Source organism: Carlito syrichta, unplaced genomic scaffold (genome assembly GCF_000164805.1).
Source record: "Carlito syrichta isolate Samal-C Ts95f unplaced genomic scaffold, Tarsius_syrichta-2.0.1 Scaffold130467, whole genome shotgun sequence".
In the NCBI taxonomy this organism is placed as follows: Eukaryota; Metazoa; Chordata; class Mammalia; order Primates; family Tarsiidae; genus Carlito; species Carlito syrichta.
The window spans coordinates 118,629-141,847 of record NW_007074563.1 but is presented as its reverse complement, the minus strand read 5'-3'; the positions used below and the strand labels follow the sequence as shown (position 1 = coordinate 141,847).

Sequence of the window (23,219 nt, the reverse complement as noted above, 5' to 3'; positions counted from 1 at the left end):
CACATCCTCCTGTATACTTTACATTATTTCTAGATTACTTACAATGCCTAATAATATGTGAATGTTGTGTAAATAGTTGTTATGCAGTATTTTTAAAGTTTGTGTTATTTTTCATTGTTGTATTGTTATTTTCTATGGTTTTCTTTTTCCAATTATTTTTGATCCACAGATGCAGAACCCATGAATATGGAGGGCCAGTTGTATTCTGTTATGCCTATACCATACCACATTTTATGTATCCATTCAACAGTTCATAGGCATTTGGGTTATTTCCACTATTTGACTATTGTGAATAATGCTGATGTGAACATTTATGTACAAGTTTTTGTATGGACATATATCTTCGTTTCTCTTGAGTAGATACTCAGAAATGGCATTTTGGGGTTATAGAGTAAATCTGTGTTTGACATTTTGAAGAACTGCCAAATTTTTTCCCAGTGTGGCTGTACCATTTTACATTTTTACCAGTAATGTACGAAGGTTCCAATTTCTCCATATCCTTGCAAAAATTCTAATTGTCTAGTCTTTGAGCATATCAGTTTTTTTTTTAGTGTACTAGTATTTGAGTATACCTAGTGGGTATAAAGTACTATCTGATTATGGCTTTTATTTGCATTTCCTTAATGACTAATATTGTTGAGCATCTTTTTTGACCTTATTAGCTGCTTGTGGATCTTCTCTGGTGAAATTTCTGTTCAGACCCTTTGCCTATTTTTTAATTGGACTTTTAAAAATGATTGGACTGAAGGAGTTCTTCATGTATTCTAGATTCATTCTCTTATTGGATATATTATTTGCAAATATTTTTCTCAGTCTGTGACTTGTCTTTTCATTTTCTGGATTTGATGTTTTGAAGTGCAAAAGTTTTAATTTTTCTGAAGTCCAGTTTATCAACTTAATCTCTTATTGCTTGTATTTTTGGTGTAGTACCTAAGAAATCTTTGCCTAACTCAAGGTCATGAAAATTTATTTTATAGTTTTTTCTATCAAGATACTTCAGAAGTTTGCTTTTACAGAGAGTGTGGCAGTAAATAGTCTAGTAAAAATGTCTTTATATTTTTGTTACTGATTCTTTGGTATAGACTCCTAGAAAAGTGGGATCATTGGGTTGAAGGGTATTTGCTACTTTGGGATTGGACCATTTTGCATTTCTTTCAACAATCTATGCCAGTACTTGTTTCTTCTTGTTCTTAAGCTATTTGTCAGCAGACTTTTTGTCTATTTGACAGGTGAGAAATGGTATCTTATTGTAACTTTTATTTACATTTCATTATTTATTTTTATTATTAATTTTTATAGACCGAGTCTTTCCCTGTTATCCAGGCTGGAGTATAGTGGGTAAACATACTCTGCAGCCTTGAACTCCAGGACTCAAGTGATCCTCCTCAGCTTCCCAAGTATCTGGGATTATGGACTTTGAGCCACCATGCGCAACTTGCATTTCCTTAATTGTTAGTGAGATTGGACTTTTTGAAAATTAAAGTTTAAAGACTACTTATATTTCTTATTTGTGCATGTCTTTTGCGCATTTTTGTTTTCAGCCATTGTTTATTTTCTGTTTTATGCACTGTATTTTATGTACTAGATATATTTATCCTTTGTCTGTGATATTAGTGCGGACGTTATTACCCAGTTTGCAATTTGTTGTTTTACTTTGCTTTTGTGTGTTTGTTTTTGCCCATGTCATTTTTTAATTTCTATTTAGTTGAACTCATCAGTCTTCTCCTATATTGCTCTTGCATTTTGAATCATAGGATAGTTTTTTTCCTCATTCCAAGGTATTAGACAGTGTACTCACGTTTTCTTTTAGTACTTGAATGGTTTAATTTTTTTACATTTTAATTCATTTTTTACTCCACTGATTTGAGATACTGCCTTAATTGTATACTAAATAGTCATATGTAATTTTGCCTATTATGCATTTTCTGTTTAATTTTTTTATGACCTAATAGAAAATTATTTTACTTTCAGAGGTTTTATAACATGTTTTAAAATATGGTAGTTCTAGCTGGGCTCGGTGGCCTGTAATCCCGCGCCTTGGGAGGCTGAGGTGAGTGGATTGCCTGAGCCTGCGGATTTGAGACCCGCCTGGGCAACTTGGTGAGACCTCATCTCTACAATAAATTAAAATTAGCCGGGTGTGGTAGTGTGCGCCTGTAGTTCCAGCTACTTGGAAGGCTGAGGCAGAAGGATTGCTGGAGCCCAGCAGGTCGAGGCTGCAGTGGCCAGGAGCGACCACTGCACTTCATTCTAGGTGACAGAGTGAGACTCGAACTCAAAAAAGAAATAAAACAAATAAAATAAAATATGGTAGTTCTAGGGCACCCTTTTCTCATTGTTCTTGTTCTAATTAACTTGTCTGAATTCACAAGAAAACTGGTAATTTTTTTCCTCCAGCTTTTTGAGATACAATTTACATTATCTCCAAGCCTATAGTTTGCTGAGTTAACTCCATACAGTTGTGCAACCATTACCGTAATCTAGATATAGAACATTTTCGTCACTCAAAGTGTTCCCTTATGCCACTTTCCCACCCTTAATCCTCTTTATTCATATTAACCAAAAGCTAGAAACAATCCAGATTATCTGCTTTCTGTTCCTCTAGTTTTGCCATTTCTGGAATGTCTCATAACTGAATTCAAACAGCATGTATTATTTTGTCGTCTCTCTGGCATTCTGTTATTGAGATTCATCCAAGTTGTTGTGTATATCAGTATTATGTTCCTTTTAATCATTAAGTAGGAGTTCATAGACCAGGTATGCCACAATTTTCCCATTTATCAGTTGATAAATGGACATTTGGATTGTTTCCAGCTTTTGGTTAATATGAATAAAGTGCTAAGAACATTATTTGTCTTTGTGTGGATATAGGTTTTCATTTTTCTTGGTATGATTACCTATGATTTGGGAATGTTGAATTACATTTTAGTTGTAGGTTTCACTGCCAAACTTTTCCAAAGTGATTGTTATTCCAATCAACAATGAATGTGATTTCCAAATGCTCCATATCTTCACTAGCATGAAGTCTTTTTGACTTCAGCCATTCTAGTCGTATTGATTTCTCATTTTGGTTTTCTTTGCATTTTCCTGATGACCAGTGTCATGAGGCGTCTTATGTACTGCTGGTCTTTTTTGTACCTTATTTTGTCAATTACCTGTTCATACCTTTGGCCCATTGTTTTTCTTTTTTTCCTTAATTGAGTTTTGTGTGTTCTTTACATACTCTGGATAAATCCTCTTTGTCAGATAAATGGCTTTGGAAATATTTTCTTCAAATCAGTGTCTTGCCTTTTCATTTTCTTATTTGTGTCTTTTGAAGAGCAAATGTTTATCTTTTCCATGAAGTCCATTTAACTGATCTGTTTCTTCTTCAACTTGTATATTTTGTGTTCTGTTAAATCTTTCCCTTCCATGAGATTTCCTCATTTTTTCCCCTAGAAGTTCTTGATGTCTATCTTTTATATTTTGACTTACAATACATTTAAGTTTTTTGTGATATGAAATAGCATCAATGTTTATTCCTCCCTAACCCCCCTCACCCCGAATAGCTATTCAGTTGTTCTAGCATCATCTGTTGAAAAGACTACATTTTCAAAACCCAATTACCATGTGTTCTTTGAAAAATCAATTGACCATTTAATTGTGTCTGTTTCTAGTTCCTGTATTATATTCCAGTGATTTCCATGTCTATTTTTAAGCCAGTATCTCACTGTTTTTTGTTTGTTTTTACTGTATTCTGTCCTTATCTCCCAAACCTTAACCCGGCAAGTTCTTGATGCCCTGGCAGTTGCCTGATAACTGAAAACAGATTTGAACTAATAATCTGTCCAGCTTTTCTAAATATGCTTACTAGGGGAAAATAGGAGGTTGAGGTTTATGTTTGGAATAGGTTGGTCTACCATTGCCAGAAATAGAGCTCCCTTCTAATCTTACTTATAATGAGGAAAACTTACTGTAAAATTTGTTGTTAAAAAACATATTTTAAGCTATTTCTAATAGTAAGGGAATATAAGTTCATTATAGAATGCTAAATACATGGACTATAAATTAACCATCAGATTAATTTATTATGTGTAGTTTTTTTATTACACACGGTTCTTAATAGGCAATTTGGGATCTTCCCAATTGTCAAAAGCTGACTTCCTAAATACTAAGAATACAAAGCTGAGTTTATTGCTTATCATAGTGAGGGAGAACAGCCTCTGCAATGTTTTGTGGGAGTCGTGTAGTGGGGGGAAACATAAGGTTGAGAATTAAAGTTTGATTTAAGGTAGGTCTTTCAGTGTGTAGACTTCTTGGGATTAAAAGCTGCATATAACCATCCAGTATTGGTGGAAACTGCAAACCATGGAATTTGAGTAAGGGCCACAAAGTGTCTTGATTGGTTCCATTGATGAGTTGATGGTTCGTATAATAACAAGTAAACCACATGCCTGTGCAGTAGTCTGGGGGAAAAGTAAAGTAATGCTAATGAAGGCAGAGGAATAGCAAAGTCATGTTAATATAGACAGTCAGTTTCTTGTCCTTTTGGTTTTCGGTCCAGGCTGAGTGTGAGAGGAGATAGTCTCACAGGGTTCAAGAACTTGTGCCAGATACTGTCAGTGAAAAACATGAATGCTACAGATTTTATAACAGTAGTATTATTTGTGATTCAGTGAGTATTTGCCCCATGAGCATGCTTTATGGTTGTGGTGGTGATCAGATATCACTATCATGACTCAGTAATTTTGGGGTATAATTTTCTGTTTTTAGGGTTTTTGTATCATAAATTGAAGAATGAGAAATAAAGGATTCCTGATTTTTAGTTTACTCATCTCTTCAAATGTATTCTATACAGTTAGATCTTAAAATATAATGTGATTCCCCATACTACAGATCCTTAGTTCTTCATCTGGAATTCTTGCATCTAGACGTTAGAAGATTATTGTTATTATTTTTAAATTCAGAAAGTATAATAATCCATTTTCCATGTTACATATTATTCCCTGTGGCTTTTGGGGTAGGATACCCCAGGCAACATATTTATATTTCTGCAGTGGTAATATGAAGTAGGTAGATAAATGAAGATTTTTTTTCCATTCAGTTATTAGATTTTTTCTACTCACAGAATTTAGTGTCTGGCTTATGATCTTAGTTTTTAAAATCTTAGTTTTTGCTGGGCACAGTGGCTTACACCTATAATCCCAGTACTTTGGGAGGCCGTGGCGAGAAGATTGCCTGAGACCAGCCTGGGCAACTTAGCGGTACCTCATCTCTACAATAAATAAAAAAAATTAGCCAGGCATGGTGGTGCGTGCCTGTAGTTCCAGCTACTTGGAAGGCTGAGGTTGAAGGATCACCTAAGCCCAGCAGGTCGAGGCTGCCATGGCCCTGAGCGTGCCACTGCACTCCAGCCTGGGCAACAGGTTGACAAAAGAACTTACTAAGAGTTTGATCTGTTGGAGAACAGAAGTCATGTGTCTCTGTAGTGAGCTTGTGATCACTGGAATATTCTAGCAAAGGCTGGATGATACAGAAGTCTTATCTGTGCTGAAGCTCTCACTCAAGGTAGTTGATGGAGAAAAAGCAAAGTGAGAAGGTGAAGGTTGATTAGGGATGGACAGTTTGGTTGTTAAAAACAAAAACACCTCTCAGCCCTTCCTATTTTAATACTAATGCAGCAAAGTTACTTTCCCAAGTTTTCCTAATAGTGGTTTTTTTAAAAAGTTTTTTTTTTAATTGTGGGAAAATATACATAACATTTTAACCATTTTAAATTTAAATTTTAAATTTAATTTTAAATTTTTAAAAAAGTATAAGTCCATTTTAAGTCCAGCCTGGGTGACAGAGTGAGACTCCAGCTCAAAAAAAAAAAGAAGAGTGAAGAAGTGCTGCTGGTGCTTACTGATGACTTTTATGTAATTTGTTAAACAGTTAGTGATACACTTCTATTTATAATTGTGAATTTTTAAATAAATAAAATCAACCTTTATTTTTTTTCCACTTGATTTTTAAAAAAGAAAGGTTTTAAATGGTCAAAGCCGTGTCTATCTAAATCGAACTATTGATTAAATGTTGTGAAAGGGATGGAGAACAGTCTTTTTCAGTTTAAAAAGAAATAATTGGTCTGTTATAAGATATGCAGGATGTGTATTTTTTTGGTACATTGATTAAAGTGTTTGTGGGCACAGTTTTTCAAAATAATAATCAGTTAGTTCATTAACTTAAGAAAAATTCCATTTTATAATGGCTTTGACATAGTTGTGTTAAAACTTAATTTGGGAGCCTGAAAGAAATTGATTAGTAAATTAAAATACATATATACCTATATCTTTAAATTATAAATATCAAGGGACTTTATAATATCACTGCTAAGGAGGATCATGTAGTATTTCAAGAACTCAAAGCTTGTAGAGGTTAATTTACATATGTTTTTGGCATGCTAATTATAAACAATTCTTGTCTTTTAAAACAGATTCACTCAAAAGGTCTAAATAATACTATCTTACTGCCTCATTCAGCACATGTGTTTGTAGGTTGTAATGTATTTCTTACCAGTTCTGAAATTTGTGCTGTTTTTTTTCCTAATTGGGCCTGATTAGTGAGATTTTCTTCTGTTTGGTTTTATTTTTTCATTAATGTTGCACTGATGTGGGATTATGGGTTAATGTCAGGTAGGAAAGAGATGTTGACGAGATAATTACTATAATGGGAAAATTCAAGGTTCTAATTCCAATTTGTGTTTTGAACTTAGAAATATATTTAGTATTTAAATATATCAGTCTTGAAGTGCTTCATAACATGAAAATATTTAGAACTTATAGGGAAGACAGACTGTAATATTTCAACAAATTTAATGCTTAACTAAACCTGGAAACGCAAAAAACCTTTGCCTAGAAAGGCAAAGGAGACCAGGAGAATGAGACCTTTTCAAGAATATGTAGAAAAAGTTAAAAAGCAGTATATTGGGGAAATAAGTGTTAATTATTTTTAAATTTTACAATTTCAGAAGCAGAACACATCCTAGAACTTTTCTAATCCTTTTATTTTATGAACTAGCCATCTTGCATCCTGCATTCAGGTGGTTACGGACGTCCCCAAGTCAACACAAATAGCTGGTGGATAAACTAGTGCAATCTGTCCTCATCTTCTGACTTTTCCCTGGCTTTTTGTCTTAAGCTATTTTTGCTAGTCTGGCTTTTACATTTGTTGACAAGGACTCTTTTGGCAATATAGGGATGAATAAGGTATCTCCTGCTCTCATGTTTTTGTGAGGGAGATAAACATAAGTTTTTGGTAAGTGATAATTTTGGAGGTGTTGAGGGCTATGAGGGAAGCAGAAGTATACGTCTGTGTAAGGGGTTTGGGAAAGTCTGAGTGGGGATTCGGAAAGACTTCACAAAGAAGATGAAATTTGAGTGAAAGATTAATGCGAGTTTTCAGGATTCAAAACCTGGAAAAATATTCCAAAAAAAGAACTGAGCCAGCACATGGAAATACAGTGGGTATTTAGGGTACTTCCAAGTTCCTGATCTCCAGAGCAGAGGTTCCCAATGTTTTTCTTCAAGAGCAAAATAGTATTTTAGGTTTTGTGGGCCAAGAGGCAAATAAAGTATTATGTAGGTACTTAGATATTTATTTATGTAAAAGTCATTTTTAGCTTCCAGTCCTCAGAGAAAGAATTTGACTGGCCATAGTTTTTTAGAGTCTACTGTTATTGTTATAGGCCTTGGGTAGGGAAAAGGAAGGCAAGTGCCAGATCGTTAATAGGTTTGCAACAGTTAGCACACATTTGACATCTTATATTTGTCAATATCCAGTCTAGTACTATAGTGCTAGAAATCAGAGACATAAAATTATATAAATAAAAAAAAAATTTTAGTGATGGATTGGAATTGCATTGATTCTGTACTTTTCTTTAAAAACCAAATCTTAAAGAGGCTAATGTCTTTTCTCAATAAAACTCTACAGTTTTCCCATAAAGTTCTTGTGCATCTTATAAATAAAATATATATCTTATACTTCTATTGATATTATACATACCATTTTAAACGTTCAACTCAGCAAGCAACTTCATTAACTTGGATAATTTGACTGTGTTACTTTGGATTTTCTTTTTGAGTCACCCAGACTGGAGTGCAGTGGCCGCTCCCGGCCACCGCAGCCTTGACCTGCTGGACTCCGGCGATCCTTCCGCCTCAGCCTTTCAAGTAGCCAGAACTACAGGCGCATGCTACCGCTCCCGGCTAGTTTTTTTTTTTTTTTTTAATTTACAGTAGAGTTGAGGTCTCGCCAAGTTGCCCAGGCGGGTCTTGAACCCATGGGCTTAGGCAATTCACTCGCCTTGGCCTCCCAAAGCGCAGGATTACAGGCTGAGCCACCGAGCCCGGCCTGGATTTTTCTTTTTTTAAGCAGGATTTATTGAGAGGACAGAAAAGCTCCCACAGTGGGAGGGGACCCCGAGGGGGTTGCCCGCTTTGGATTTTTTTATGTAGTCTCTCCTACCATTGTAATTATTGATAATTTTGTTTCTTCTTTTATCAGTATTGAAAGCATCTTATAAAGTGTATTTAGAATATTCTCATCCTGTATTTTCTGGAATAGCTAAGTATAATCTTATAAAACCAGTTTCTTGAATATTTGATAAAGTGAAACTGTTAAACTCTCTGGGATTGATAAATGCCTTGGTGGGAAGTTTTTATACTGCTGGTTTTATTGGTTCCCAGTTAATTACTACTTTTTTTATGATGTAAGTCTCTGCTATACCTGTCTATAGTCACATACACCTGCAGCTGCATATATTTATATTTAAGTCCTTGATTTCATTTCTGATGCTTATTTGTGCCTTCTGTTTCATTCTTTGCTCCAGTCAAAGCTTTATCAATTTTAATAGTGCTTTCAAAAAAATAGTTTTAAGTACTAATTCTAGTGTAATCACAGCTTAATTGGAAGTGTTTTTTATTCTTTTTTGTGGGAAATAAAATAAATTTCATCTTAAATTTGATGAGGTCTTAGGTTCAATAATACTGTGATTCTGTAATATAAATTTGTTTGTAAATCATATCATTTATTTTTCTCTTACACTGAATTTCCACTGACTTCTAGTTTTCCTGGACGATTTTCAAAAGTTAGTTGTAAGTGTTGTTCTTAGCTCTTTTGACAATGTTTTGAAGCTGTTATTATTCTCCTGACTTCTTTTAAGAGATCTGCTCTTTGTCTTCTGCACCTTCACTTTGTGCATAGAATGTCTTTTTATTTATTCATCTTTTTGCATGTGAGGATTGTTGTCTTCAGCACTAGAGAATTTTCAACCACCGCATCTTCAAAATATTGCCTTCATCCCACTTTAGTTTTCAGTACCTACAACTGGTTTTAGACATAGGCCAGACTTTCCAACTCTTAACTTCTCTTTCATATTTTCTGTTTGTCTATGTCCTGCATTGTGGATAATTTCTAGTGTTCTCTAGTTTAATTCATTAATTCTCCAGCTACATTTAATGTGTGGTTTTTCTTTTTCTTTTCTACTACATAGGCAAAGTTTTTACTTTTTTGTTTTGTCTTATTTTTGTTTTTTGCTGTGGGGAATAATATTTTTTAGTTTATCATATTACTAAGAAAGAACCCCCAGAGATTCAGATTTATGTGGGAAATCTGGGGCCACAGCTCTGTGGTGCTTAATTTGTCTCCTGTTTTATATGGCTGTTGAAACCAAAGCTCAGCCGGGCTCGGTGGCTCAGCCTGTAATCCCGTGCCTTTGGGAGGCTGAGGTGAGTGATTTGCCTGAGCCCGTGAGTTCGAGACCCACATGGGCAACTTGGCAAGACCTCACCTCTACAATAAATCAAAGTGAGCCAGGCGTGGTAGCGCTCACCTGTAATTCCGGCTACTTGGAAGGCTGAGGCAAAAGGATTGCCGGAGCCCAGCAGGTTGAGGCTGCAGTGGCCGGGAGCAGCCACTACACTCCAGTCTGGGTGACAGAGTGAAACTCCAACTCAAAAAATAATAATAATAAATCAATAAGAAACCAAAGCTCTACGTCTCAGGATATTTTATTGGCTTTCAGTGTTTGGTTACCTTTCTGTAGTTCTCCCAAGTTTTTGGCAGTTTTCCTTCTGTTGCCAGCTTAGCTATTCATTTATAAAAATAGGTTTAAAATGTTTTATCTAATTGTTTTGTATTAGGAGTGTTTTCCAATATATTTTATTTGCCACTGGGAATAGTTTTGGAAATGAAATATACTAGAGTCTTTTAGTTATTGTACCATAATTTAAGGAAATATAAATACAGCTGTTGGGACATTTAAAAAAAAATACTTTGTCTTTGCTTTAACTAGAATCATTTGTGTTGAAGTGATTTGTGGTTTGACAACACCAAGAAAGAAGTTTTGGGCTAACATTAGGCAATATACATCATAACCCTGAAACATTTATACTATTTGACCTAGAAATTCTATTTCCAGCAATTATACTTGAAGACATGATAGTTTATGTGGGATGATCCACATATTACAGAGACTTAAACTGTAGCTTAAATGAGAGACTGTTTAATATCTCTAATAGTCTACAGGTAAAAATTCTAGTGATGGTAAGGCAGCTTTGTTCTATGATGCTATTTAAGGACCCAGTTCTTTCTTCTCTTTCCCCCCACCCCCCAGCAAGATGCCTTGGAACTGGTTAGAAGAAGATGCAGCAGAAGACAGTTGGTTTTAACTTTAAGGAAATCTAGAGATGGTCCACTTTCCTAAATTTCATTGGCAAGAACTTAGTTATATGAGCACTTGTAGCTACAAGAGAGACTAAGAAATATATTGTTTGATTATGAGAATATTTAGTATAGAAATGGTAAGCAAAGCTACACATGTTGTTGTGAAATAGTCTGTATTAATACAAACTAGCTCATGTTATTGTTAAATAAAGGAATTAATTATGTCTATATGATATGGAAGTCTTATTACTTCATTTATTTTTTTCCTGGGTAGTGGGAATATATACATTTCAATAGGGAAGAGAAAGAAGCTCTCAGCTTGGCTGCTACAGGAGTCTTTTAGTTTAGATTTTAAGAAAGTTGAAGATGACCATCTACATCCAGGACTTTTTAGGAAGAGGCATCCCAGTCTTGTACTGCTCTTGGCCATTTTCATTACTTGAACATTGCCAGCATTCTTCCTTTATTGTTTCATACATTTTTAATGTCAACTGTGGCAACCTATATACATGCTTAGCTTTCTGCTTGAGTGGTTCCGGCTATTGTCAGGTACCAGTTACTATTTTTGAAATCCTCTGGTTTTACAGTACTGTGTAGGTTTTGAGTAGTCTTCTCCATAATGCTTTTTTCCTTCTAAGACCTGTTGAGGTATATGTTATATCCATTGAACAATTACCATGTGCTAGGTAATTTTCTTGGTGTTTTCAGATGCATTGCCTCCTTGTCATAAAAATCCTAAGTGCCAGGTAGTATTTTAAGTATTATGCATGTATTATTTCATTTAATTTTTCAAAATAGCCCTATGAAATAGAGACACTGCTTTCTTCATTTTACAAAGATAAAGAAATTGGAATCAATTAACTTGTTTTGTGAGTCTTATAACTAGTAAGTAATAAGGATGGTATTCTGACCCAAGTCCGGTGACCTCTACAGTCTGAATTCATTATCGCTATGCAATACTACACATATGTTTTGGAAGCAGAATTTCTGCTTCAGTGCTTGATGCATATAATGAGCTTTAGCCAACCTCTTTTGCTATATTATCCTAAGTAGGAAGATTATTTAATTGTCTAGAAGGTAGTTCAGACTATATTAAGAGAGTGATGAGGTATAAATTGAATTAGCAAGGTATCAGATAATTCGATGAAAAATGTATGTCAGATTATTAAAGACTGTAGAATACTGGTTTGTTCAGCAGCAAGCCTTTCCTAAATAAAATATACCAGTTACTTTGCCATAGAGATCAAAGCATGACTTGGGTTCATTCTCTACCATTTATAGACTCATTCTGGTGGGGGAGATAAAGAGCATTTTTATAATAGACATAGGTATTCATTTGGAAGTATGTATTAGAAACCATGACTCCCTCTGGGTTTGGGAGAATATGTCAGATAATAAATACTTCTAGATGTAAGAGGTGAACGTTGTGTTAAAGAATGAGCAGGAATTTGCCTGACTTAGAAGTGAGTTGATGGAGAGATGGCAATGGCTTTTTCTGGCAGGGGAAGCAAACATGGTTAAAACAGTAGAAATGTATAAGATCATATTTTATTCATCTTCCTGTTACTTGTTCTGACGTAAGTGGTGGCTATGAATTTGGGAAAATTTACCAAGAGTCATAAAATGAAGGCCCTTATAACTCAGGCTAGTTCATAGGGACTCTTCAGAGGAGTTGAAAATAGAAAGTGCCACGTTTGACATTTTCATGTTTGAGTTTTGGAAAGCTCATTGGCAGTGTATGGAAGGCAGATTGAAAGGCGGGAAATGGAGGAAGAGGCTAGAATTTGGGAGACAAGAAACTGTTGAAATAGGCCAAGTAGATAAAGTTGAGGCCCTAAATAATTTAGAGAATGACAGTAGGAATAGGGAAGGGACAGATTTAACGGCTTTTAGATTGTGAAATGAGCTTTGTGAATAGAATGATATCGTTTATTGGTGGAGAAGAGATGAGAGAAGAAAAATGGGATGTTTTTTGGCTTGGTCCATTGTAACCACTGTCTAAAAATTTGTGGTACTATTAGAACTTTAGACTTTCTTATTCCATGTAAGATTCATGTAATTTCAAGTATTTATAGTATATGTAACAGATGAAGGTAACTAGAAAGAAAGCATTTGGAAATTTATGCCTTCATAACCTTCATTTGGAATGTCTTAATAGCCTTCATTTCTGCCGCCCCACTGTCCTCAGTAGGGCTAATAGCAGACTTTTCCCCCTACTATGTATCTCTGGCTTTGTGGATTTTGTGTCATAGCACAAACAGATTAAGACATTTGCTATTATTATAATAGTTAGGCATGGTTTCATTTCTTAACAATATCCTAGCAAAAAAATATGATTGTCTTCAAAGATGTTTACTGGAGTATGGGGTGCTTGGTGGTGCCTACAATCAAATTGTTCTTCTGCTCCCAAACTGGCAGCATTATAACAATATCCTGATCATATCATCATTTAGAACCTAATTACAGTTGTCCCCCTTACCCATGGGGAGATATCTTCCAAGACTCTCAGTGAATGCCTGAAACTGCAGATGATACTGAACCTTATATACATTACTGTGTATATATTTTTAATCTGATAACCAAGAGGGCTACTAAAATGACTAGTAGGTGGGGAACATATATGAGGTACAACGCAGATACGCTGGATAAGATAATGATTGTCTTTTAGGCAGGATAATGTGTGATGAAGTGGGACAGCTCAAGAACATACGAGATTCTAATCACACTACTCAAGATGGCATGCAATTTTAAAATTTATAAATTATTTCTGGAGTTTTTCATTTAATATTTTTGGACCATGGTTGACCCTGGGTAACTGAAACTGTGGAAAGCAAAACTGCAGATAAGAGAGTGGGAGACTACTGTTGTCTTAAATGATTACTTTTGACTTAGATCTTGTCTATTAAACCTTTTCAAAGTTCTAATAATGGTTTTTTTTTTTTTTTTTGAGTTGGAGTCTCACTCTGTCACTCAGACTGGAGTGCAGTGGCCGCTCCCGACCACCGCAGCCTCGACCTGCTGGGCTCCGGCGATCCTTCCGCCTTAGCCTTCCGAGTAGCTGGAACTACAGGCGCGCACTACCACGTCTGGCTAGTTTTTTGATTTATTGTAGAGATGAGGTCTCGCCCAGTTGCCCAGGCGGATCTTGAACCCGCGGGTTCAGGCAATCCACTCACCTCAGCCTCCCAAAGCACTGGGATTACAGACTGAGCCACTGAGCCCACCTCTAATAATAGTTTTGCTAACATTCACTTATGTTAATCCCACCCTCCTCCCGTTTGGGAAACAATTGTCTTCTCACTGGTACTGCTTACAGCTGCGTGGTTCTAGGATAATTACTTTAAACTTTTCTTAAAAAAAACCCAAATCATTGTAAATAGAAAATAGTTGTGGGGGAGGTAGGACAGTGTTCTGATCTTGAACTTATTGGTACTCTACTGAGGTCTTTAAAGCTTGCTTCCTTTAAAATCGTGATATGTTCATGACTACTACTTTCCCAATCTGAGTTTTACACAAGGTTGCTGCTTGTGGAATACTTTTTCCTCTTCCAACTTGGGCCTAGTGGTTGGTGGTCTGCAAATTAACTGACAATAAATGGGTTAACAGGAGAAAAGACAAGTTTATTTATCTAGTACTTGAGAGTTGTTTTGATGAGTAACTCTGAGTAACCAGAGATAAAGGTTTATATATCAACAAAGGGATGATGATGGTGGTTTAGGGCTTCAGTGGGAAAGTATGGAAGATCTTTTTTTTTTTTTTTTAGAGCAAAATTGAAAAAAAGGTACAGAGATTTCTCATGTAATCCCTTCCCCCACAGATGCCCATTCTCCTCCATTATCAGCATCCTCCACCAGAGTGGTACATTTATTACAATCAATGAATCTACATTGGCATATTATTATTACTGTAATAAGTTCATTTCCTGATGCACACATCAAGTCAGTAGTACACCAAGACACTGAGTTGCAGCAGAGAAAGAGGTTTAATCATAGTGTAACCTAATGAGGAGATTGGAGGAAACCTCAAATCCATCTCCCTGAAGAGTTTGGGGCTAGAATCTTTAAGGGTTTTGAAGTGAGCCTGAGTATGGAGATTGTTAATTGGTCATAGACTGCAGAGTGAAGTCATGGGATGGGGAGATGAAGAAACTATTCTTATGCTGATTCCACTCCTCTGTGGGTTTATTTTATTTTATTTTATTTTATTTTTTTTGAGTTGGAGTCTCAGTCACCCAGATGGGAGTGCAGTGGCCGCTCCCGGCCACCACAGCCTCGACCGCTGGGCTCTGGCGATCCTTCCGCCTCAGCCTTCCGAGTAGCTGGAACTACAGGCGCACGCTACCACACCCGACTCATTTTTGATTTATTGTAGAGATGAAGTCTCGCCAAGTTGCCCAGGCAGGTCTCAAACCCGCGGGCTCAGGCATTCTCACCTCAGTCTTCCAAAGGCGCGGGATTACAGGCTGAGCCACCGAGTCCGGCTCTCTTTGGGTTTCTTTGAACTGATTGGCTTCAACTGTTGCACTGGATTTTGGGATCTGGAAAACATCTGAAGCAGTCCTTAAATAAAAACCTTATGATTCCAGTGTCAGAGATCCTGTCTGTAGGAACAGTGGGAGCGCAAATCAATTCTTGAACAGTCTGTGGTCCCAATGTAGAAAACTCTATCTATAGAAAAATGGGGATGCAATGAGCAATAAGTAGTGCCGTGAGCAGTAAGGAGGTGGGCCAAAGCACAGCCTGATTAATGCTTAATTATAATTATCTTTCTGTCTTGAACCTGGCATTCAATTCTTGTCTTACAGTGGGGATGGTTTCATTTTCCAAAGTGCATAGTTTACATAGGGCTCACTCTTGGTGTTGTACATTCTATAGGTTTAGATAAATGTGTAATGACATGTACTCACTATCATGCAGAGTATTTTCACTGTCCTAAAAATCTTCTGTGTTCTGCCTCTTGATCCCTCCCTCACCTGGAAACCACGGATCTTTTTACTGTCTCCACAGTTTTGCCCTTTTAAAATTATTGATTGATTAATTTGTTTGTTTGTTTATAATGCTAATGGACAGCTGAATTCTCACTTCCCAGTACTAAGGGTCAATCTTTTCCATCTGCTGATTGTGCAGATGTTTAAAAGTAATTTCATACCACTTTGGTATTTGATAGAGTCCTCTCAACACTGATGACCATGACATACTAGCAGAAGGAAGAAGCAAAGGGAGACATTTTTTTATGCAAGGAAAGTAATGACTTTCCTAGAAATCCCATGGTGGAAATTTGGATTAAAAAATGTGGAACATATACATGATGGAATCTTACACAGCCATAAAGAAGGACAAACATACGGACTTTGCAGCAACTTGGATGGATTTAGAGTCTATTATACTCAATGATCTATCACAGAAACAAAGAACTGAGTACCATGTGTTCTCACTCATAAGCGAACCCAGAACATTTACCATAGTACTATATGAAAGGGATTGGCAGTGGGTGGGGCACATCATATCAGTAAGGGTACTTGATCTCAAACCAGGTGAAGTGGAGACCAAAAGGAGGCCCAGCGATGGCCACTTGTATACCTAATCCTGAATTGTACCCCACATCTTTAAAATAAAAACAAAAAACAACAAAAAAAGATTAATTAATCACCAATTGAGAAAAAAATTGTCAGAGAAGGTCTAATATAAGGCTGCCAACTTTTCTTTTATTTCATCTTATGTTATTCTAAAGTTTACTGTTTATATAATTTATCGCTCTTGTTTTCTAGTCCACTTTTACATTAGATATATGTTCAGGAAAACAGAAGCAGAATTCTCAATACCTCAATTTTGAAATCGTCTGGGAATACTGAGAGAAGCTAAGGAACAGCAGTGCTCTCTCTTTTTTTCTTTTTATACCTTTTTCCTGTGGGACTGGAAAGAATAGAACTTGCTTGCATATTTTAACTCCAGAGGACTGCAGTGTTACCCTCTCACCTCTGGGGTTGTACAACCTGGAGCTATGTTAGGGATTAGTGAAAAACACTATTGTGGCCTCTGGTATTGGTGAACACTTAGTAAACCATGTCCTTGATGATAACTTTACTGTAGACATAGTGTAAGAGCCCTCAATATAAATTGATTGTAATTTCATCAAGTTATGATTTCTTAATTCAGGGTTGTGATCAAAGGTTGGCAAACTTTTCGTAAATGGCCAGAGAGTAAATATTTTAGGCCTTGTAAACTGGATGGTCTCTGTTTGCAACTACTTAACTCTACTGTTATAGTTGGAAGCAGCCATAGACAATATACAAGTGACAGGAGTGGCTATGTTCCACTAAAACTTTATTTACAAAAACAGGTAGCTGACTGGATGTGGCCCCTGTGCAGTAGCTGGCCCCTGGTGTAAGTACTCTAAATTTCTAAGGATTTGGACTGAGACAGGAATATATTTTATACATTGTGCATTTCCAGAAAGCTACTCCCCTAACTCCTCACAGTAAGGTTAAAGAAATAACTGCATCAAATTCAAACTCATTTCCATATCATTGCCTTTGCTCAGGTCATCCTTTTGCCTAGATCATGTTTCTCAATGGGATACTATTAGTAATCTTGGTGAGACGTTATATCTGTTTTTGGAGGGGATACATGTATTTCAGGCCATCTAGCAGTTAACACCCCTAAGTCATTCTTTCCTTAGAACCCCTAGTTTAGATGTCTTATTTCTCTGTCTTTCCCAGTCATCCTTGAGATATAGTACCCAAGTACTGCAGTTCCTCTTTTCCTTGTCCCTATTATACTTCATTAATGCTTGAAGTGTACTGTTGCATACTTAACTTCATAATTTTTTGCCATTAGATTGTAAGCTCATTGAGATAAGGATTTGTGTCTGTTTTGTTAACTAGTGTAGGGCAGAAAAAAAGTGTATGTTTTCCTTCTACTCATCTTAGTTCATTGGCCAGGACCCCTGTAGTAAAAGACAGATTGACAAGGAATAAACAAATTAATTTAATATAAATTTTATGTGACACAGGCATTTTCTAGGACATGAAGACCTGAAGAAACAGTGAACCTAGTTTTTATGCTTGGTTTTATGAAGACTGGAGAGTTGTGGAAGGACTTTGTGATATAGGATAAAAATGAAAAAATTGGGGGAAACTTAACATGGCCTGTTTATTCAGATTCTCTTCTGTGTCATCTTTGGAGATATAGGTATAGGGAGGGCCCTCTCACATGAGGGTCTTATGACCTGCTTTGGGGAAGAAGGGTGGGGGGAAGTCAGAAAATCCTTCCTGCCCATACCATTTCTCAAATTCCTTTAGCTTAAATATTCAGTTATGCCAAGATGGCATATTTGGAAGTAATGTGTCCTGAACCCTGTCATTACTATCTTCCCAGTTCCTATAACTTTGCTACGACTAATAATAGGTGCTCAGTGCATGTTTGAATCACTTTGTTTGCTTTTTTGGAAAAATGAGATTTAACACCTAGTAAATAGATAAGGGAACAGTACCTTATACTAATTATGTGTCACCATTGGAACTGAGCACAAAGGCTTAAATATTGGACTTAAATACAAGGGGTTTTCAAAGAGTTCATGGAAAATGCATATTATGAGGAAACTATCCATTGATTTCAAAATTCTTTTGCACCAAAATAAACTTGTACTAACTTATTATAACATGTCTGAACAGGATCTAGTTTGAGGCACTAAGAAGAATATGACCAGTTTAAAAAGAGCTCCTCAGAGGAACATGAATTCTAAAATTGAAGCAAGATCAAACATCAAATTTGTGATGAAGCTTGGGTGGAAGAATAATGAAATTATTGATGGTTTAGGATACATTTATAGGGACAATTAATGCCTCAGAGAAATCATTTTATAAATGGATAACGATCCATATCAATTTTCAAGGAAAAACTTCATCTTGTTTGTATCCTAATTGAAGAGGACTGATGATTAGTGGGAAAAATAATAGTCAAACACCATAGGCATCTCAGTTGGTTCATCTTACGCAATTTTGACTGGCAAATTAAAGTTGAGCAAAATTTTCACTCTGTGGCTACCAAAACTGCTGCACCCAGATCAGCTGCGGACAAAAGCAGCTCTTTCAATGGAAATTTTAAACAACTGGGTTCAAGATCCTGCAACTTTTCTTACAGAATTGTAACAGGAGTTGAAGCATGGCTTCACCAGTATGATCCTGAAGATAAAGCACAGTCAAAGCAGTGGCCACCAAGAGGTGGAAGTGGTCCAATCACAGCAAAATTGGACTGGTCAAGAGGAAAGATCATGGCAACAGTTTTTTGGGCTGCTCAAGGCATCTAGCTTGTTGACATTCTGGAGCGCCAAAGAATGATAATAACATCTGCTCATTGTCAGAGTCTTTTGAGAAAGTTAGCCAAAGCACTAGCAGAAAAACAACCGGGAAAGCTTCACCGGGCAGTGTTCCTGCTCATTTCTCTCATCAAAAATAAGGGCAATTTTATGAGATCTTTGATGTTGAAATCTTTAGGCATTCCACCTTACAGTCCTGATTTGGCTTCTTCTGATTTCTTTTTGTTTCCTAATCTTAAAAAAAAATTTTAAAGGTCACCCTTTTTTTCTTTAGTTAATAATGTTAAAAAAACCATATTTATATGGTTAAAATTCCCAGGACCTTCAATTCTTTAGGGAAGGAGTAAGTGACTGGTATCATTGCTTACAAAAGTGTCTTGATCTTGCTGGAACTTATGTTGAGAAATAAGGTTTATAATTTTTATCTTTAATTTCATTTTTCTCCATGAACTTCTTAAAGTCCCCTCATACTAGGCGATTTGATTTAATAAACGTTGGGTATCTGCTATATGGGAGCACACACTGTATTAGGTGCTAACAGGGAAGACAGGCAAATGCTTCTTCCTTTGTGGCATTTTTGTTTAATGGGATGGAGTTTATTCAATGCACAGATAACAACGTAGTGGTTAAGAGGGAGCTCTGGAGTTCCTATGTTTGCTACTTGGTACCTGTCTTTTTTGAGCAAGTTTCTTATTTTCTGACCCACAGTTTCTTCATTCTGTAAAGTCCTCTACTACCTCATAGGGTTGTTAGAGCCTTTTAAAAGAGATTCTGTTAGTATTTTGCATAAAACTAAGTTCTTATATTACATAATAATGTCAGATGATAGAGACGTTACACTAAGACAGATTTAGAGGTTGGAAAGGTCACCTCTGTTTTGAGGTGGCATACGAAGCAAAGCTTCATGGGAAAGATGGCATTTTAATGGATTTTGAATAATTGATAGAATTTGTAGGGTGACAAGGATAGGATAAGATTTCCTAGAGGGAGAAGGATGAAGTATGAACGAAGCAAGAGAGTTGGGAGAATGTGTGGTGTGTCCTGAAAGCAGAAATGCCCCTGAATAAACTCATATTTCCACCCCACCTTCTCTGGGCAGTTGCCTAAATTGGTGTAAGATGTTATCTGTTGTTACTCAAGCCTTGCTCCCTTCCACCACACCACTATCACCCACCCCCAAAGTCTTTCAAATCTTGACTTTCTGGGTAGAACATGTCATGACTTTGAGTTAACTACTACTGCATTCTGTATACATGCCTCCTCTCCCACTCCCTAGACTGCATAGTCATTAAGGGCAGGGGGAGGTATTTTTATTCAGTTTGGCTTGTTCAACCCTAGAGTATTGTCCCTGGCACCTAGTAAATACTCAAATTATTTTAGGGAGTAGGATAGTAAATACATGAATCTGAATAAAAAGTGTTCAAAGTAAATTTTAAACTAAATAAATAGGAACTTGTAAAATGGGCATTGTCTGAGACCTTTGTGACTCTGGGAATTTGTGAACACACTCCTCATTTAGAAAATTGGGGGTGATGAGGATTTAACAAAATTAAATTACCATATTTATTACATTTTCTTACGCACTTAAACATTTTTTAGTGTTTCTAGAAAGATATTTATAGTTCAAAGGAAATGTACGATATAATCCTAGAATAAATTTTAGTATTTAAAAAGAACCACATGAGAAAAACGTCACTCTACTGTTTACATTTTGGACTTTAGACATCATTGATTGTTTTTTTTCAAATCAATGAATTACAGCAGTTGTAGAAGATAAGTACCCTAGTTCCCTCACATGTAGAGCAAGATAACAGAAATGTCCCACACTCTCCCAGAGATCCCCAGAAGGATTGAGTCCCAGTTGCCCACAGTCATAATCAGCTCCATAATACATCCTTTATTGGCTTCCTTTCCTTCCCTGCCTCACGTCTCCACTCCTTAACAGGTGTTTCCTAGTGTAACTGCCCAAATAAACTACTTGGACTAAGATCTTTGTCTCAAGGTCTGCTTCTTGGAGGAACAACACAAGACAGTATAAGAAGCATTTTGATAATTATTTTAAAAATTTGAAGTTTTAGAAAACAGAGAAATTTATAATTTAAAATTTAGAATTTTTGAGAAATTTGTTTATAGAAATCAGTATGGATGCTTTACCTTTAAAAAAAAATAGAGAAGGTTTACTAAAATTTGCTTGGTTATTGATAGAACATATCCTAGGTACTCACCCTTTTTGAAAATAGGGAGTAGGTAGCTAAGGAATCAGTGTTGTTTAAATCCAAAAGTGTTAATAGCTAGGTGTTTTGACATATGATTTGTCATAAAACTTGTTCTAGGTTTTTATTATGAATTCTAACTGCCTTCTTGGCGATACTGAACATAAAATTAAATCCAGTTCAAGAGGCAGAAAGAACCAGAGAAAGAATGCAGATACAAGCAAGAGAGAATAGAATAGCATAATCCAAGCATTTTCTTAGGCCTGAAGAATTGTTTATTTTATGTTTGCCTGTAGAATTTTACTGGTAATTTTTTTTAAATTTCAGGACAGGGATTGATTAACTACAAACTGGAGTACCTTTCTCACTTGCTTAGACTCTGTGCCATCTACTGACTAATCACTGTTAATTTGGTGTTTTTAAAATACGAGGGGAACCAAGAAAACAAAAACCCGGAATGATCTTTTGAAGGGTGGGCCCCTTACAGTACACTCAGAATTTGTTCCTCTAGATCAAACAGTCAAAGTTTTTATCTGGAAGTTTTGAGAAGGTTGCATCACAATTTGCAGAAGAAATGTCCCAAGTTGTGGCAAGCAGGTGACTGGTTCTTTCACCATGACAATGCACCTGCCCACACCATGCTGAGTGTTCAGCAGTTTTTGACCAAAAATGGCTTGACCCCCATGTCCCACCTTCCATATTCACCCAATCTTTGCCAGTGTGGAAGAGATGAAGTAAAAAACGGCAGAAACACTAAAAGATATCAAAATTGACAAGGTCAAAAACTGTTTTGAACAAGGGAAAAAGCACATCAATAGGTGTATTGTATCCAACAGAGAGTATTTTGAAGGTGACTGACGTTTTACCATGTAAGGTTAATAAATATGCGATTTTTTAAAATAAAAAATTCCTGGGTTTTTTTGGGTCCCCCCTCTTGTATATTGTAAATATACATGATAGAGTTTTAAGACTTAAAACATTTTGGAAAGCATATTTTACATTAATATTAGACATTAATGTTTTCCTGAAATTTTCTTTTTCACTTCCTTTACAGAATGCTGCCTTTTTATATGGTCTTGGTTTGGTCTACTTCCATTACAATGCATTTCAGTGGTAAGTTGATATAAAACTAATAATGCTGCTTGTTTTCAGTACATGGCTTGTTTTTTTCTTTGTTTTATTTTTGCTTGATTGTGAATGATTCTAATAAATACAAAATATGGCCAGGCGCGGTGGCTCAGCCCGTAATCCCAGCACTTTGGGAGGCCGAGGTGAGTGGATTGCCTGAGTCCAGGGGTTCGAGACCAGCCTGGGCAACTTGGCGAGACCTTGTCTCTACAATAAATCAAAAATTAGCTGGGCGTGGTGGCATGCGCCTGTAGTTCCGGCTACTTGGAAGGCTGAGGTGGAAGGATTACCGGAGCCCACAGGTCGAGGCTGCGGTGGCCGGGAGCATGCCACTGCACTCCAGTCTGGGCAACAGAGTGAGACTCCAACTCAAATAAATAAATAAATGACTGAATGAATGAAATGTTAGTGTCAGTAAGCCTACATTTTCAATAGTTTCTTGAAATGATTGTTTTTCTTTCAAAGGTATTGGCCCACCTTAGATTATTAGTGCTTATGTTCCTGAAGGAATCTGATGTGAGATTCTGTTTAAAGAAGGCTTAGATTAGAAAGCTGTTTGGAATTTCTGAGTCACTCATTATGGAATGGTGGTTCCCAGGTTATTTGAACTGGGGAATGATTATGATCGCAGATCTCAAGATCTGTGGGAAAATGATCTGTGATAATCAGTATTTTTACTTTTTTAGACGTATAGACATGATTGACCACTTCCTGTGTCACACACTGACTAGCACCAGATTATAAATTCTCAGTTCTCTGTTCTATACAATAAGAATAATAGTACTACTTCAAAGTTGGAGATTACATGTGATAGTAATATATAAGATTTTACAAATTGTAGTGTAGCGCCCTATTATGGACTTTTGTCCCATTGTTGAT

The 23,219-nt window shown here is 36.3% G+C and overlaps 1 protein-coding gene across 10 annotated transcripts in view; it reads left to right on the top strand.

The window, feature by feature from the left end:
* The window catches only part of KDM6A (lysine demethylase 6A), a 216,122-nt gene that overhangs the window by 93,560 nt on the left and 99,343 nt on the right, over positions 1-23,219 (top strand). For 9 of the 10 annotated variants that reach the window (XM_021708037.1, XM_021708035.1, XM_008049054.1 and 6 more), the window contains exon 4: positions 22,267-22,325. The gene's annotated coding sequence lies outside the window, so the exon portion shown is untranslated. Of the gene's footprint in view, positions 1-22,248; positions 22,326-23,219 lie in introns of those variants that run through there. The other variant, XM_021708036.1, reaches the window with a different exon arrangement.